The 18747-nt window shown below is 33.5% G+C and overlaps 2 long non-coding RNA genes and 1 pseudogene across 2 annotated transcripts; all 3 read left to right on the top strand.

The window, feature by feature from the left end:
• The first annotated feature begins 6665 nt into the window (after window positions 1-6665).
• On the top strand, window positions 6666-8546 carry LOC146916143 (uncharacterized). Its single transcript, XR_015014890.1, has 2 exons — window positions 6666-7227; window positions 8331-8546. It is a non-coding gene; the product is annotated as an uncharacterized LOC146916143 (long non-coding RNA).
• Window positions 8547-11067: 2521 nt separating this feature from the next.
• LOC146916142 (F-box/kelch-repeat protein At3g06240-like) lies at window positions 11068-12315 on the top strand (annotated as a pseudogene).
• Window positions 12316-12911: 596 nt separating this feature from the next.
• LOC146916141 (uncharacterized) lies at window positions 12912-15264 on the top strand. The gene is made up of 2 exons (XR_015014889.1): window positions 12912-14151; window positions 14900-15264. It is a non-coding gene; the product is annotated as an uncharacterized LOC146916141 (long non-coding RNA).
• Window positions 15265-18747: the final 3483 nt, after the last annotated feature.

Genomic DNA, 18747 nt, shown 5'->3' with positions numbered 1-18747 from the left:
TCACCAATTCATCAATTTTCCACAACTTTCAACAACAACAACATATTCATCCCCAATTCACCATTTCAATGATACCCATTGCATCAATTCAACAACAACATATGTCAAGATAACAACAACAACATTTGAACATAAATTCATTGCACAATTCAACACTACAACTTCAATTCTCATCAAACTTGCTCAAGAACACAAAGCACCAACAACTATGCACTTAAACATGTTAATTCACATACTATCATGCAATCATCATATGAATCATGTTCTCAAACATAACAACAGCAATCATGCACAAATTTTATAACAATTAGATTCAATTCATCAATTTCACAAAAATGGGTAAGAAAGAAAAAGTTATGAATTATGGTTGAATTCTAACCCTCTTACCTCTAGCACCAAGATTCTCTAACCCAAGCCTCAATTTAGCTCCTAGATGATGAATCCCTCTTCTAGCTCTAGCCTTCCTCTTCAATCTCTTCAACCCTTTCTTCTCTCTATCTCTATCTCTTCTCTCAAATGAAATGAAATGATAAAATGTTTGTAAAACCTAGTTTCACCAACAACTAGAGTTTATATACTAGCTCTACTCAATTGAGCTTATCTCTTAAACCTTAATGGGCCTAACCCATTTCTATTCTAACACCCAAATGTCACTACTCACTTAATGGTAAATTATAACACTAACGGTCACTTAATGGTAATTAAAATTACTACACCCTCTCTAGTAACTTGGTAAAATAATACTCCTACTAAACATTAAAAATAATCCTCGTTCAAAATTACAAAATTACCCCTACTCTCAAAATGACCAAACTACCCCTAAGTCCAAAATGACTAAAATACCCTTCTAACACCGAATTCTACGAATCCCAACCAAAAATACACACAGATGCAAATAATCACATAAGAGCACATATAACAAACACAAATAAATAATTAAAATAAAAACTAGCGAAAATCGGGCTGTTACAAATTCTACAACCAAAATCAAATTAAGCACTTAACCACAATTATGCAAAGAATTAGGGTAGAATTAAACTAAAGGATTATGATTAAAGCCTAACCCCCTTACCTCAATTCTTCTCAACACCAACTAAGACTTAACTTTAGCTCCAATCCTAGCTCTAATCCTTGAAGCTTGACCTCCCTCTAGCCTTCTCTAGATCTCCTCTTCAAACCCTTGTCTTCTCTCTATCTCTATCTCTATCTCTCCTCAATTGAAAATGAAAATGTTGGCAAAAACCCTATTTCCTCTACCAACTAGAGCTTATATAGGTTCCATCTAATTGGGCTCAACTCACAACACTTTAATGAGCCTAACCCATTTCTATTCTAACCTAAAAATGTAACTACTCACTTAACGGTAAAATGTAATATTAACGGTCACCTACCGGTAATAAAATAAATTACTACAACTCCATATCACTTGGTAAAATAAAAACTCTCACTAAGCACTAAAAAATATTCCTCAACAAAAATACTAAATTACCCCTACTCTCAAAATGACCAAAATACCCCTCAGTCCAAAATGGCTAAAATACCCTTCTACACCGAACGCTACAATTCCCAACCAAAAATACACACAGAGGCAATTAATCTCATAAGAGCACATATTAACACACATAAAGGAATTAAATAAATAAAATAAATCTAACGAAAAATCAAGTTGTTACATTGAACACATCATATGCATTATCTTTACTTCTCAGGAATTTAACCCAAGTCCATTTGATGTAATCATCAACAATGACTAGTACATATTTACTTCCATAAGAAGATGCATTGTTAACTGATCCAAATAAATCAATATGGAGTAATTTTAAGGGTCTGGAGGTTGATACAATGTCTTTTGTTTTAAAAGATGATTTAACAATCTTCTTTTTCTAGCATGCACCATGGAGTGCATCTGAATGATAATCAATGTTTGGTAAGCCTATAACCAGTTGTAACTTACTAAGCTTAGAGATTAATCTCCAGTTAGCATGTCCCAACCTTCTATGCCACACCCAATTCTTATCATTCACTGATAGAATGCAAACTACCTTCTGATCAACCAGTTCAGAGAAGTTAATTTTATAGACATTATCTATCCTCTTTCCCTTAAATACTATGGGGTTATCATTTTTGTTAACTACTGTGCATTTGGTCTTATCAAACATCACATCATAACCATTATCACAAAACTGACTGATACTAACCAGGTTATGTCTAAGACCATCTACCAACCACACATTATTAATAGAGATAGAAAAGTTACCAATAGTTCATGTACCAATAATCTTGCCAGGTTGGTTGCCTCCAAATTTCAAAATTCCTCCCTCTTTCATTGTTAGGGTAAAGAACATAGACTTCTCTCCTGTCATGTGTCTTGAGCAACCGCTGTCTAGGTACTATGATCTTTGCTTTTCCTTTGGTCTTAGGCATATCTCATTTTCATCTTTAGAGTCTGATTCAGATTCAGCTTCTGAAGTCACTATAGCCACTAACCCCATAGCTACATTTGCTTCATCTCCAGCTTCTTCCTTATCAGACTCAGATTCACTGGTTAAATCTTCCCAGGTTGCCATTAAACTCTGCTTAATCTGCTTCGTGAACATGCTTGTTTTGAAAGTAGGTTTCTTGGACTTCTCCTTTGAGTTTTCTTTCTGAATATCAGGACAATTAGCAATAAAGTGTCCAAGCTTCTTACAGTTGAAGCAACCCTTCTGATCTTCCTTATTGGAGCTTTTGTAACCACCTCTTCTGCTCAGAAACTTCTTGTTCTTCCTAGCCAGATACTGAAGCTTTTTGGAAAGCATAGCCATCTTCTCAACAACAGTAGGGTCTTCATCATAATCTCCATCAGGGGATTCTTCTTCAGACTCAATGACTTTTAAAGCTTTTGAGGACTTTCCTTTAGATTGCAGAGTAATAGATTTAGTCTTCTTAGCAGAATCATGCTCATTAAGACTAATCTCATGAACCTTAAGAGAGCTCATAAGATCTTCAACACTTAGAGTGTTCAAATTCTTAGCTTCCTCAATAGCAGTAACCTTAGGTCTCCACCTAGCAGGTAAGCTTCTTAGAATCTTGCTCACATGATCATAAGCTACATAGCTTTTCTTCAATATATGAAGTCTAGAGACTAGAGTCTGAAATCTTGAGTAAATTTCCTCAATACTTTCATGATCTTTCATCTTAAACAACTCATATTGATGAACAAGCATAATAGCTTTTGCTTCTCTAACCTTCTTACTACCTTCATAGTTTGCACAAAGTGAAGCAAACATTGCCTTTGTGGTGGATTTGTCACTCATCTTCATGTACTATGTGCGAGGTATAGAAGCAACAAGGATTCCTCTGATCTTGTGATGTTTCTTGTAAAGCTTCTTCTGACCAGAAGTATGTTGCGTTCTGTCAATAACAACTCCTTCTTCATCAAACCTCCAACAACATCTTCAAGAATATCCCATTGTTCATCATCCAAACCCATTATGTGACTATGCATATTGGTTTTCCACAAGGAAAATTCTTCAGGATTTCCGTTAAACTTTGGATCTTTGCTGGAGTCAGGCTTCTTGTCATCAGAAGTACCAAAATCATATTGAACAACATTGTTTCTAGGAATGGAACTTTCACCAGACATATTTTTCTCAGATCTTTATTTGCTACACTGTTAGGTGTTAAGACAACATACCAAGACTCTAGATACCAATTGAACGTGATAAAAACACAAGAATGGGGTTGAATTGTGTTTTTTTTTCTTCTCTTAAAACTAAAATCACTGTTCAGAACCTGATAGAGTTCAATTTCTGAAGTACTCCACAATCCGGAAGAGAGAATGAAGATAGACACAAAGCAATTTATAGTGGTTCCTTCCACAATCCGGAAGTACTCCACTCCTCCTTACACTTCCAAGGAGAGTTCACTAAAATCAATATCTGATTACAATTGCTCAAGCTCAATAGCAAGGGACTTCCATCTAATCAAGCACAACTGCAAGAGGTTTCCTAATGCTCAAACACAATTGCAAGAGACTTCCTATGCTCAAGCACAACTGCAAAAGACTTCTTTTCAAAAAGAATTACAAAGAAAATTGTTTGAGGTTGAACACTTGATATACAATCAGTGGTGTTCACAATACAGATCAGATATAGACTCTTAAGACTCTAGAGCTTCTAAGATATGAAAGTTGTTAAGAAATTCTAATTGAACTTTGATGTAAAACAACTTCAGTAGAGGTTTGGCTCTTGTAAAATTGTGTGAGTCTCTTGGAAATCTTCAAGTCTTCACTCCTTTATATAGAGGTGTGAAAGAGACATTGTTGATTGCCAGCACATCAAAAGAGTCGTTGTTGAAGCTTGATCAAATCACCAATGATTTGTTGCCTGATATGGTTATTGTCATGTGAAGGAACAATTTCAAATCCATTCCAAGAGTAGAGAGAGACCAGCGTTGATATAGTTGTTATGTTGTACTATTGCAGACATGAAGAGTGGAGTAGTGGAGTAGTGGTTGTACAATTGTATTATTGTCCTTTTCCCGCGTTCTTCAGTGAATAAGCATCCAATGACTTCAAATTCCTCTGAATTAGTCGTTGCTCTAGGCTTCCATTCCTTCTTCAATCCCACGCATGAGAATAGCAAAATTTAACAACTTTGAATATTCCAGTCTTCGGCTCCTGATGATCTTCAGCTTCTGATGATCTTCAGCTTTTGATGTATAACTTCTGATGAGCTGTTTCCTATGATGTCAGCTTCTAGAAGACAACTTCTGATGATGTCAGCTTCTGGTAGACAGCTTCTGATGAACTGCTTCTGATGAACTCTAACTCAAGCTTGCATTTTGGAAATTTTGTTGCTCTAATTTTTTCTTCCAGAACCTATGCTTGATATATAAAGCATTAAATTTTTGTCTATGGTCCTGCACAATTGAACAAATATTAGCATATCCAATTGACATTTTTAATACTTTGTTATCATCAAAACTCAAAAGGTAATGTTAAACACATTTTGTTCCAACACATACATATCCTTATAGTAAAGTATATCCTCTATTTTCGGCTTCCAAATGGAGTAGTTTGTAGATGTGAGTTTAATCATCGTACTCGTGTTCTCTTCCATTTAATTTACACTATAATCTCGAGCTCCAACCGGAGCTCTGATACCACTTGTTGGGTTTGACGAGCTTAACGCAAGTGTAAATTAATATTCCAAAATAAAAAAAAAGATTGGATCTTGTAGCGCAGCAGTAGTGATAAAAAATGAACATCAATATTTAACATGGAAAACCCTCTAATACCGAGGGAAAAACCGACAAACTCCAAAAAATATTCCACTATATTAAAGAATATTACAATATTCTCTCCACTCTCTTACACGAACAAGAGAGACAATATAGTGTTTCCCGTGAGAGCCACTCCTATTCGAATGATATTATTTTATAGCACCTAGAAGTTATAAAGATGATACTCACCCGGTGGATTTACTCAACACTCTATTTTTCCTCTCACACACTTCTACACACAGAAGCTTCGTATTTTCACTTCTACATCAATGCTTTCCTTCACTGCCATTGCATCTATTTATAAGAGAAATGAACCATAAGAGTTGGAATTGGTTCACACCTCTTACACCAAAAGTCATAGCATTCAAAGTGTGAAACTTGAAATGAATTGCAAGCCTTCACACTCTTCTGCACAGCAAGCTATGCTTAGCCATGTCTCTCCACCGTAAGTTATACCATAGCTTTTCTATTTGTAGGAAAATGCATCCTTGCATTAAATGAGTAGAAGACTATTTGCAATTACTTGTAGTAATTGTCTTTGGCTGGAAACAATACCCACACGTGGAGATTCTGTAACATCCCGCTAAATTATCGACATACCGCAGTATCACTGAACATGTCAGAGAAGAAATATTATGAAGGGTTAATTATTTAATGGAGAATATTTAACATACTGTGTCAGTTAAACACACATGTTCAGTTATCAGTGTCAGCTTCAGTGTGGCTTAGTAAGACTTTTGATTAAAAAGGGCATAGTTGTAATTTCAACCCAAGTATTCAAGTGTCCAAGACAACTTTCCCATTCATTCTCGTCATTCCATTCTCACTCATCAGCTGAAGTAACCCTTCTTCTCCTCTCCATAAGCTTCGGCTCTCTCTCTCAATCACTTAAACTCTCAAATTGTTACCAAATTCTCAATGATAACAACATGCTATTACCTTAGTGTGATCCTTAGAGCCTTGGGTTTAACATACAAACTTTATTTCCTCATTCCTTCCTCTGTTTGGGCCGAGATCCTCTTACCACCCTCTTTCCCCAAATTTCATTTTTAGCTCAAATTCATGTGATGGCCACCAAGTTCGGTCAATTGGAAGAATAGTTAAGCATGGTAATTTATTCTCCCCTCCTATTATTATTACTTAGGTTGGCTGTATGTGATTCAATTCCATTTACCATAAATATTTCTTTTCTCAATTTTGGTTGAGATAAGCTTTTGTATGTGGTCTCAATACTGAAGAGGATTGTTGGGCTATTACGGATCAGGTGTGAAGTGGGAATTGGAGATGAAGTTGGCTAGGGTATGAATTCTGATATTGGACAAGAAGCTTGGAAGGTAAACTTAGAGGAATTGAAGCTTTAGGATATCTTGCTTTAAGAGAAAATTTCTCATGAAGGTGAGTTCACTTTTAAGCTTGAATTTAATGTTGGTGATAATTGAATGAAATAGTTGTGTAAGTACCTTAAATTGGACTGTTGTTGTGGTATTATGGGCTGGTATTGTTGTCGAAACTAATTGGTATGACTAGAATGATTATGGCTGACATATGTGAAATGTTAGTTAAAAATTCGTATAGACCAGCTGTTGGTAAAACTGTCATAACTTCTGCTACATGATTCGTTTTGTAATGGGACTTGAGCCATTAGAAAGAAGACAAAATTTAACACGAAATAGGCTTTGGAATGGCGTAAATAAATTATGTTATGACTGAGAAAACTGAGTTACAAGTTTCAATTTTGAATTAAAAATCTGCACTAAAGTGGCTAAAATGTACATGCTACAATTTTCGGTACAATGCTCGGGTTGAACTGTTAAGGACGATATACTCAAAAGGAACTAAAGTGTGATTGCGGAGCTGTTTGGACATGTTTGAATTAATAGAATAGAGATTGAAGCTGCAGTCGAAGATGGCAGAAGCTCAGGGAAGGTTAAGCTGTTTTGAAGTTGTCAGAAAAGCGATTAGGTGAGTTCCTTTAGTTAGTAAAACCCTCCCTTGGGTAGTTTTAATTATGCCTCTATAATGATAATATATGACTTTGGTATATTAGGATATAATTAGTGATGATATAACACCAATTTAATTCCCCATGCTAGTATACTCTAAAAATAGCTCTTATGATGTTAAATATGTTTATGGTAGTGTTGGAATTGGATGAGGAATGATTTGATAAATTTTAGTACATGTTTGAATAAATACACAATTTCGGCTAGAACTCTGGAAAGTAAATTTGTCGGATTTTTATAACTTGACACAAATTTTGGATAGTGTAAATGAAACTTTTATGGAAACAAATGGCTTTTAGCTTGGTTAAGAAAATTAAACACTCATTTATCGAATATGTAGCCAAAATGTGTTATGGTGTCCTTTAATCACACACTACCATAATGAGTATTTAATGGTGTAAGATATTGTTTAGAGTAAATTAGCTATGAATAATAATATGGGTAAGTCACTAACCCGGTGCAAATTACTATTTTAGAGAAAAAGAATATTTATTGACACATTTACAGATAGAGACGTAAATTTAATTCTCATTATCAATTATGACATTAAATGATTTATTAGATGTGGCTTTCGCTATCCCGCCAGTTGGATACGAAAGGTTCCCGCCAGTTGGAACGGGCACTATCCGTGAGGATGACCCCACAATAATCAGAGGAGTCCGGTATCCCCGTCAGTTGGGTTCCCGCCAGTTGGAAATATACATATACCGGTTAGCAGAGGAATAAATTCCGGGGTTACTCCACCCGGGTTTATTCGTAAAATCAACTCAGATAATATTGTTTGTTCAACGCTAACATTTCTAACCTAATATGACAGACATTATGATTATAATTATGATTATGCTTTGAGCATTAGTATCAGGATTATATCAGTATTTTAGACAGCGATCCTAGTTATCCCCTGATCGTTTAGTTATGCATCAAGAAATTGTATAAACCCAAAATGGGTTGAGTTTAGAGACAGATGGCGATCCTAGGTTCCCCGAGATTGCCTACAGCCTAGGATAGGTGGAACTCACTGAGACATTCTGTCTCACCCCAATCCCTTTTATTTTATTTCAGATGCACAGGTGGTTCGCAAGCAGGGCAGTTCGTGATGAAGTAGCAGAAGAAGCTGGACAATTATGTTTACTTGTCATTGCATGTATATTGTACACGTCAGTGCTACTATTTCAAATGTATAGGCAAGTAATTTTATAAAGTAATTTTATAATACGTTCAGAAGAAATTTTTATTATTGTAATTTTAATGTATCCAATGCCAAGTTTAACGAGCATACTAGATATCCTAGGTAATTTCTAGTATGGGTGTTACAGATTCAGCCTTAATTGTGGTCCGCCCCTAGTCGCCTAAATTGCGACCTTTGGTTAGCCTCCACTGCAGCCTCCAACACCTTCATTGTGTTGGCTTTGAGGGGGTGGATTTAGTCCCACATCAGATAGATAGCACAATTGCGAAGAGTTTATAAAGAGGAGACACTCCTCACCTTAAAAGCCGGTTTTGTAAGGACGAGTTAGGCCCCAAATTTCAACATGGTATCATAGCCTATCCGAGATCTTTCGTTGGGCTTCCCACATCATCCACGGTTCACGCTCATTGGGCCGGGCTGAAGCGTGAGGGGTGTGTTGAAGATTCCGCCTTAATTGCGGTCCGCCCCTAGTCGCCTAATATGCGACCTTTGGTTAGCCTTCATTGCAGACTCCAACACCTTCATTGTGTTGGTTTTTATGGGGTGGATTTAGTCCCACATCGGACAGATAGCACTCTTGAGAAGAGTTTATACAGACGAGACACTCATCACCTTAAAATCTGGTTTTGTAAGGATGAGTTAGACCCTAAATTTCAACACATTCGTATGAATCCAATGATGAAACCATTTTTTTTTTACATGTTTATAGTTTTGTTGGGTCATTGAAATTTCTGAGGTAGTACATTTCATTCCAGTAATGGCAATGACCATGTTAAATGACTAGCCAATGAGCTCTACAAGGTTTTTACATGGAGAAATAAAAATTCATAATAGACCCAAAGTAATAACAAATTTTGATACTCGAGTTTTCTTTAACAATTTACAAAAGAAACTTGATAACACCATTCTTCTGTTCAATAATTTACAAAGACAACTTAAAATAACATATCTCAATTTTATTCATATTACATGATTATATTGTAACAGCGAAAGAACAAAGATTAGTCCAACAGACTAACCAAAGATGGTTGCACTTTTGGTCTCCTTATCTGCCGAAGCGCAAAAACCACACTAGCTAGAAACTGCACATTAATTAACAAGCATATTAAAACACTAGGTGGTATTAGTCCACTACTGCTCAAAATCAAAAGCTACGATACTAATTTTTGCTCTATAACCATCTAAAAGAAGAAAAATTTACAGCATCCACCAATTGGTGTAGAGATTTATATTTATGTTAGAAAATACGACTATTTTTATCCTTTCAAATAGCCCAAATAGTCAACAGCCAAATCACATGGAGAGCATAAGGACATTTTTTAAAGACACCTGCCAAAGAAGTAAAAGGATGAAAAAGGTCATTACCGGTAACCAGCCCAATTTCATCATTTGGTATTGTTATTTTTATTTTAATTTCAAATTGGTTTTACATTTTATGTCTTAAAATTTATTTAGGGATGATGATAAAATTTCATCTACTTTCTTTCTCCCCCCTCTCTCTAAGAAACCAGCTCTAGTTTTCTTTTCCAGTTCTCTCTTCCATTTTTTTAGGGTTAATTATTGAAATTGACCCTGTAATATAAGCGAAATCTGAAAAATGACCCAGTAAAACATAAAACACATTCTAACCATGTAAGTCAAGATTCTTATTATTTATGACCCTGTAATATTCGTGAAGTCTAAAAAATCAACCAATATATTGATTTTTTTCATGATTTTTTTGAGGCATTTTAAGAACGTTAAAACATGGCTATACACAAAAAAATTAAAAAATTTCGCCAAGCGAAAAATTAAGTACGAATTTTTTAAGTATAAAAAACTCAAAAATAAAACAATAGAAATCTCAACTTAAAAATCGAATTTTGAGCTCATTGTTTGCAGATAAATCTATAAAAATACATAAAAGGGCTCTCCAAAGTTTCATATCATTTCGAAGGCGTTTCAATTTATTTTTATTTTTCAACCAAAACGTGCAAAATTGAAATTTTGTTCCTAGTAATTGTACACTCATAGGTCAAATTTTGTTCCTTAATTTTGCAGGCATGGTTAGAACATAATAACAACGTTCACAATGAAATTTTGAAGTTTTTAAATGAGAGACAAATCACTTATAAATTGTGTAAGAATTTCAGAATTATGGGGAATAAAAATTCATAATTAATCTGTCCCTAGTCGAAAAAATCTAATTTTTTGTGTTAAGCCATATTTTAATGTCTGGAAAAAATCATGAAAAAATTCAATTTATAGGTCGCTTTTTTGGACTACGCGTATATCATATGGTCAAAAATAAGAAAAAATATTAAATTACAAGGCTATAATATATGTTTTTTTTTAATTTTATAAAGTAATTTTTTAAACATAGTGTATATTATAGGGTCAATTTGAACAATTAACCTTTATTTTATTGATGGTGGTTTTGGGTCAATGTTTGACCCGAAATCACCTTTCTTCAGCTTTTTCTCTCTCTTTAAACTTAAATAACATTAGCGCAGCTCGTTAGGGTTACTAATGCTCTCGAAACCAATTCACTTGAGTGAGACGGCGGTCAGTGGAATTACATGTGTGGGGGTGAAATCCGTAGATCTACACTTGCAATTTGCAACGGAGAAGAAAACAATGGTTTCAACAAATGAAAAGGTGAGAAACTATATACCTGACGATATTAGCTTATCCATTCTATCGAAGTTGCCTCTTAAATCTTTGAAGAGATTTGAATGCGTTCGCAAAACATGGTCTCTCTTAATTGATAATTCTCATTTCATGAACATGTTTCGCAATAATTTCTTATCTAATTTGCGTTGTTGTTCTTATTACGATGGATCATCTATACTCTTACAGATAGAGAACTCTAATTTTAAGGATGATTTTTATTCTCTTTCTGGTGAGAGGTTTGAGAATAAGGTCAAATTAGATTTCTCAAATCCATATGCAAACCAATTCAATTTTAAAATTTTTGGGGTTGGTAGTGTTAATGGCATACTTTGTCTCCATGAATATGATGCTTTAGGAGAAATTATATTGTTGAACCCAACTACCCAGGCATTCAAGGCCCTTCCTCCCAGCCAGGTTGAGTCAGTTGAGTTGTCTATCCCAGAGGATGCTAAGGATTTCGTTGATTTTTATATTATTTCCGATATTCACGGATTTGGGTATGACCGTGTTATAAATGATTATAAGATCCTTAGGTATGTAAGTTTTGATATAGAATCATCAGTGGAAGGTTATGAACACCTTGAAGAGATTATATATTCAAATTCGTTGGGAAAAATATCTTTAGAACCTTTATGGGAGATATATAGCCTAACAAGTAACTCGTGGAGGAAACTTGACGTTGGCATGCCATTTTCTTCAAAATGTAATGAGGGCACCCAAGTCTATATGGATGGAATCTGTCATTGGTTGTGTGAAAAGGACGAGGAAGATAACCACGCTGGACCATGTTTGGTGTCATTTTTCTTGAGCAATGAGGTGTTCTTAATAACACCCATACCCTCAAACTTAGATGATTGTTTTGATGTTGAAACATCATGGATAAACTTGGCAACGTTAAATGAGTGCATTGCATTGATCTCTTATCATGAACCAAGAACTACTTTTCACATATCAATTTTGGGTGAAATTGGTAAGAAGTAATCATGGACCAATCTCTTCACTATCGGACCATTTTCTTGCATTGAGTGTCCTATCGGAGTGGGGACAAAAGGGGAATTATTCTTCCAAAGAAAGGGTAAACAATTAGCTTGGTTTGATCTTAATACTCAAATGATTGAGGAACTTGGGTATAAAGCAGGGTATTGTTGTACTCGGTTAATAATACACAAGGAAAACATTCTTGCAAATGGAGGAATAGGTAATTAATTTCTTTTTTTTCTCCAAGAGCTAGCTATATGATTATGTTTATTGAGATATTACCTTGTATGCAAAGTAGCTTGTTATTTGTGCATATCACAATTATTGTCAACAAGTTATGTTATCATTTGATCTTGCTATAGAAACTTTATTTTGAATGTTTAGTCTCTTTTCATTTTCAAACTAATCTTATTTACGTATCATTGAAAATAATGATTGTTGGATGATTATTTAATATCATTGAAAAAAAATGATGGTTGGATGGTTAATTTGAATTCATTTACAAGTGCTTAAATGTAGACAATTACACAATATGCTCTATTTTATTTCTTCCCAATTTTATCTTTCCTTATAATGCTTAAGAAGATATCTTCCATTTCTTCATTGTTGATATGTTTTTTTTTTGTCACGTATATAATAGCTGGTAGTATTTTAGTAATTTGTAGAAGAGAGAAAAAGAGTCTGTTAGATGCAATAAATAAGGTAGAAAACTGTAATATGTGAACATGATTACATTTGTATGGAGGTTCCGTAACTTGAGGTGCAATGTGTGGTTTAACAAACAGATGGCTCCATAAATGGAGGTGTAATATGATTTGAGCAAATCAAGGGGGTATCAATAGAAGCATCCATATCTTAAATAGTGCAAACTATTGTTAGAAAAATGGTATGGTTATGTCATAGTAACGTATTTCTCTTGACATGTTGTGAACCACAAATGTGTACTTGTGTATTGATTCGTGTTCTTTTGGGAATTGTTTCACACAAATTCCATCGTAATTCGTGGAAACAAACAAACCAATATAAGTGGGTGAATATTAAAGAAAAAGGAAGAGGTTCTAAAGGAGATAAAAGAAAGAAAAAAGATGTCTGATTGAGTAAATAATTTTGCAGGAAAACCTTTTGCAAAATAACACCAATAAACAAGAAGAAAAGTGAATATAAAAAGAAGATTTTGAAAAGTTAGCAAGAGTTTGTTGCAGCTTTCTACTAAGGAAATTAAGAATGACCACAAGAGAATAGTCCTTTTGATGGTTTTTGTTTCATTCAAGATAATGAGTATTTTTAAGATTATAATACCTTTTGAGGAATGATGTCTCTTCAAATTTAAGAATAATCATAAGAGTATAGTCTGTTTTGATATTTTAAGCCCTTGGATAAGTTAGAGGTTAGACTGGTGGCATCACTTCATTTTTGTGGTCATGGTACCATAGTTGGAGAGGTTAGAGTTTATAATGGTGGTGGTCTCATTACCATAGAGTGGGTTTGTAACATCCCGTTTTTCGCTAAGATTATTTTATTTATTATTTATATATGTTTATATGTGTTTAATTGATTGCTTTTGTATGTGTCTTGGGATTAGTGGATTTTGAGGCAAGAAGAGTATTTTAGTTATTTTTAGGACTAAGAGTATTTTGATAATTTGAGGAGAAAGGGTATTTTAGTAATCTTAAAATTTAGATTATTTTAGTATTTTGAGGTGGATAGTTATTTTTTCTAAGTTAGTAGTAACTAGTGGTAATTATTTTGATGTGGTAAATAACCGATGTTTTAGCGTTTTAAGTGTGTAGTAACTTTTTAAAATTATTTGGTAAGAGTTTTAAGCCCGTTATGATTTGCAGTAACCTAGGCCACTAAGGGGGAGTATATATTCATAACTCATGATAGAAACTAGGGTTAGAAACATTTCACCCATTCTCATAACAATAGATAGAGTTGCTAGAGAGAGAAAGTGGGAAGATAGAGAGATTTAGGATAGAATAATAGATGAGGAAGATGTTAGAAGAGAATAACTAGAGCTAGAAGGGAGAGTGAAGCCTAAACTAGAGAATTTGAAGGTTAAAGGTAAGGGGATAGCTCTATTCCATCAAATAAGTTATAATCTTCTTTTTCAAGTGATGATTTTTGAGTATGTGAATTTGTTGGAAACTTGTCGTAGATACTTCAATTTCATTGCTTAATTATGTTGAAATGATTACTTTCAAAGTTTTGGCTTAAAAGGTTGAAAATGATGATGTTGTTGTCACTTGATATTGAATTCATGATGAATATGTGATAATTTTTGTTGATAAGAATTTATGAATTTGAAGATGATAAATGTGAAGTTTGAATGAAATTGTGGAGTTTTGGTGAAAAATGAGTGTAGTGATGAAAATTTGGTGATTTGATGATATGTATGAATAACGTAACGAAGGTGTACTTTACGTTAGGTGTGGATTCATACGGTAAAATTATCTCCGGAATCCAGTTGGTACCACATGCATGTAGAAATGTCTAGAATATTGCATGCATTTGAGATTGTTGAATTATGTCATACTTGATTATGTGAAATGGTGATTTTGTGCACCGGTGAAACTTGATGAATATTGTGATTATGTGAATTTGTATATGTTGCTTTATTATGCTAGCATACTTGAAGAATAATGACGATATGGGAATTCATTGTTGAATGATTTAATTAAGTGTTTATTTATTTATAATTGATAATGAATATATTTTTTTACTTTCATTTGATTATATATTATTTGTGGAATATAATCTAACCCCTTGTGGTCATTTGTTTGACTGCCTACCTATTTGTATGAATGGGTAGACGGCATGCAGGGTTGATTTGCTTTAGCTTGGGAGTTGCTTAAGGACTAACATTGGAGCTACCTCTTCTTTTATTATGCTCAGGGTCTGGTTTAAGGCTCTGATTAGGGTGTCAGACTTATGTTGTTTATTTTATGTCTTGATGAGACTTGTTACTCAATCATGTTGAGATTTGAGATTTTAATTGGTGATGTATTATAGTACATGTGACATGGCTATTTTGGGAGATTTTTATATATGTTGATGAGATGTTATGATACTATTCCGATGCGAGTTTTGGAAAATTATTTATGAATGTTTTGGACTAATTGAAGATGTAGCATGTAAACTCTTTGAATAATTGAATTATTTGCATGATTTATCGCATTAATGGTTCGTTTGATGGTCAGGATATGATAAGAAATTGGATAGAGAAAGGATATGATAGGATATGATATTGACAAGATAACACTTATCTTATCATGTGTTTGATGTGCACATGATAACAATTAAGATAACATTATTTTATCATAATAAATGACACAATTACCCTTTTAATCAATTACATTATTTTTACAAATTTATTCCTATTACAACACCTCAATGGAGAAGAAGAAGACAAAGAATCCAAAATCAATCCCATCTCTACTATGGTGTGTCTCTTTGCACGTGAAGGGAAAATCTATTGGTCTAACCATCGACACCATGTCCACCTCAAAAATCTTTTTTTTTTTTTTTTTTTTATGCAGTTTCTCTTTGATTTAACAATCTCACGTATATAGTTTTTCATCATCATCCTTTGATACTATTTCAATCTTCAATTTCCTTCACAGTTGCTTTGGACTTGGGTTTGTTCTTCTTCGTTTCTTTTCAATTTCCTTTGTACCATATCTAATTTAATTAGGGCTGGATCTGGATTCGATCAATTATTGGAATAAAAATCATGGAAAGAGTAAAAAAACGAGAGAACAAGTGGTGAGAGGTTGGAGAACAGTGGAGGAGAGAGAAGTTGCAGAGAAGGAGAGGGTTGAGCGATGAGTAGAGGAAAGGAGGAGAGAAGAAAGGTTATGACACATGGGTATCTCGGTCAAAATAATAAAAGAGTTTCTAATCCTTGGAAAGGATAACTTTAACCCTGCTTATAGTCAGGAAAGAAAATACAAAGGCTTATTAGGATAGGATTAATAAGAGGATTAATGTATCATATCCGGTTGGTGCGTCAAACGAAAGATATGGATAGGATATGATAGACTTATCATATCCTGACTATCAAACGAACCCTAAGGGTTTAGGGTGTTACAGGTTTCAGTATTAAATTCGAGTGGTATTAGTACATAATATTGGAGGTGTTATTCTAAAACGAATCAATAGGACTTTGAGACAGTTGTAGCTAAGCTATTTTATTCTCAAGGCATCATGGTTTATAGTCTGCACAATTTTAGCCACAGAAGGTATTAAGGAGAGTTATATCTCAACCCAATAACAAATACAGTAGTAGCAAAATTCTTTTTTCAATATGTAAATTGGAAATCGAAATATAAAAGCATAGAAACCCGTAATCAACATTTACAATACTTAATTAAAAAATACAACATCTAAAAACTGACGCGTACTGAAACTTTATATCTCATACATAACATATTCTTTTGATGTTGCATACTATTGATGACAGTAGTCATTACGTTATTTTTAGTGTCATTTTCATGATGTTTTGAGTTCACAAGCAAGTTTAAACAACAAGGAAAGCAAGAAAAATAGAAGATTTTGAAGAAACAGTTGTGTTGATGTTTTTATTGAGTCTGTAGCAATTTTAGGCAGCCTGGGGGTGTGAAAAGCAGAAATTCTAGAAGTGCTGAAAATAGGCAAGCGTGTCACTATTTTTAGAGGTGTGACACGATTTTTGGTTCAGAATGTAGGTTTGGTTCTGCCACTGAAATCGTGACACGATTTCTGGTGGCGTGACACGATTTTGCTGGAATCGTGACACGATTTTTATAGGCGTGACACGATTTTTGGTGCAGAAAATATTTCCTATTTAAACAGAAGACAGTTTCAGAATTAAGCGTTACGAATTGGAGAGAGCAAAGTGCGATTTTGAGACCTAAAGACTGCTAGGAGGGCGATTTCTTCAACCTTCTATCAGTTCATGTATGTTTTGATTCCACTATTGATTATGCTATTTGTAAACTCAATTATGAGTAGCTAAATCTCTTAGAGATTAGGTTTGAGATGATTCTTTGTAACCCTAATTGATCCATGTTGCTGTGAAACTCTATTTATCACGTACAATATATGAAAACAAGATACTACCAAAATTACTTAACTACCCATACCTAATTTTCTTCCAAATTTTTTCCTTTACAACTTTAGGGTTGTTTTTGTCAAATCTACTATCAAAACCCACTTTACTAAAACTCACTTTCTCACCTTTCTTTATTTAATAATAAACTTTTCTCTCTCATCTTTCTTTATTTATAATAATAATTTTTTCCCTCTCATCTTTCTTTATTTAATAACAAACTTTTTTCTCACTTTTATTTTTCTCAATTTCACTCTCCTCTCTTATCTTTTTCTTATCAACTTTCTTCATTTTTCATTTTCTCTCTTTATTTTCAACTCCATTTTCTCTACTAATTTTCAATTCGGTTTTACTAACAAGTTTTTTTTAGAGGAAACTAACAAGTGTTGTTGTTATAGTAGAATATGATTTTGTATTTTACGATAACACTATTACTTAACTACACATACCTAATTTTTTTCCAAATTTTTTCCTTTACAACTTTACGATTATTTTTGTCAAATCCACTGTCAAAACCCACTTTACTAAAACTCACTTTCTCACCTTTCTTTATTTAATAATAAACTTTTCTCACCTTTCTTTATTTAATAATAAACTTTAAGATAACACTTTGCTCAAAAAAAAAAATAATAAACTTTTCTCTCTCATCTTTCTTTATTTATAATAATAATCTTTTCTCTCTCATCTTTCTTTATTTAATAACAAACTTTTCTCTCACTTTTAATTTTTAATAATAAACTTTTCTCTCTCAATTTCACTCTCCTCTCTTATCTTTTTCTTACCAACTTTCTTCATTTTTCATTTTCTCTCTTTATTTTCAACTCCATTTTCTCTACTAATTTTCAATTCGGTTTTACTAACAATTTTTTTTTAGAGGAAACTAACAAGTGTTGTTGTTATAGCAGAATATGATTTTGTATTTTACGATAACACTATTATATAATACGTTAATTATGTTTTTCCACGGGACGCATATTAATATTTTTCACACTCAAACATATTAGTAAATAAAATATATGATTATTTTTATTTATTAGCTTTTTTCATATCATCAATACTAAAACAGGAACAATATTATAATATACTATGATTAATTATACTTCAATTTTTTTTGTTTTTTTTAAATGTATCACTAAAAAACCCGTTGGAGTGTACAATTGTAACACGAGACCCATTTTAGTAACTACAACGAGTGATAAGCTTTAATTAGTATTTTTTTAATATATCTTCTTTTTTTGGTAGTGTTACAATGTAACGAGGCAAAAAGAAAAAGAAAAAAGAGAGAGACGAAATTAAGTTCCAAGTTTATCTCTCAGGATGAGAGATTCCATGCCAGGCGGAGGGCAGTTCCAGTGAGCAGAGCACCTTCCATGTGATCCTTCCTTAGCCATAAAATCTGCACACATGTTTTGTTCCCTAAGAACATGCACCAATGTTGTATTTCCATTTTCATGTAAAACATCTCTAATATGAAGGATGTCAGTAGCATAAGTGTGAAAGGTATGATCATGACCATCAATAATCAGGTCAACTGCTTCCAAACAATCACTCTCACAAATAATGTTGACATA

This window comes from Medicago sativa, chromosome 6 (genome assembly GCF_051527215.1).
Source record: "Medicago sativa cultivar Bolivia chromosome 6, Bolivia_mono, whole genome shotgun sequence".
NCBI lineage: Eukaryota > Viridiplantae > Streptophyta > Magnoliopsida > Fabales > Fabaceae > Medicago > Medicago sativa.
The sequence above is the reverse complement of the archived record's forward strand: the minus strand, read 5'-3'. Positions and strand labels throughout refer to the sequence as shown.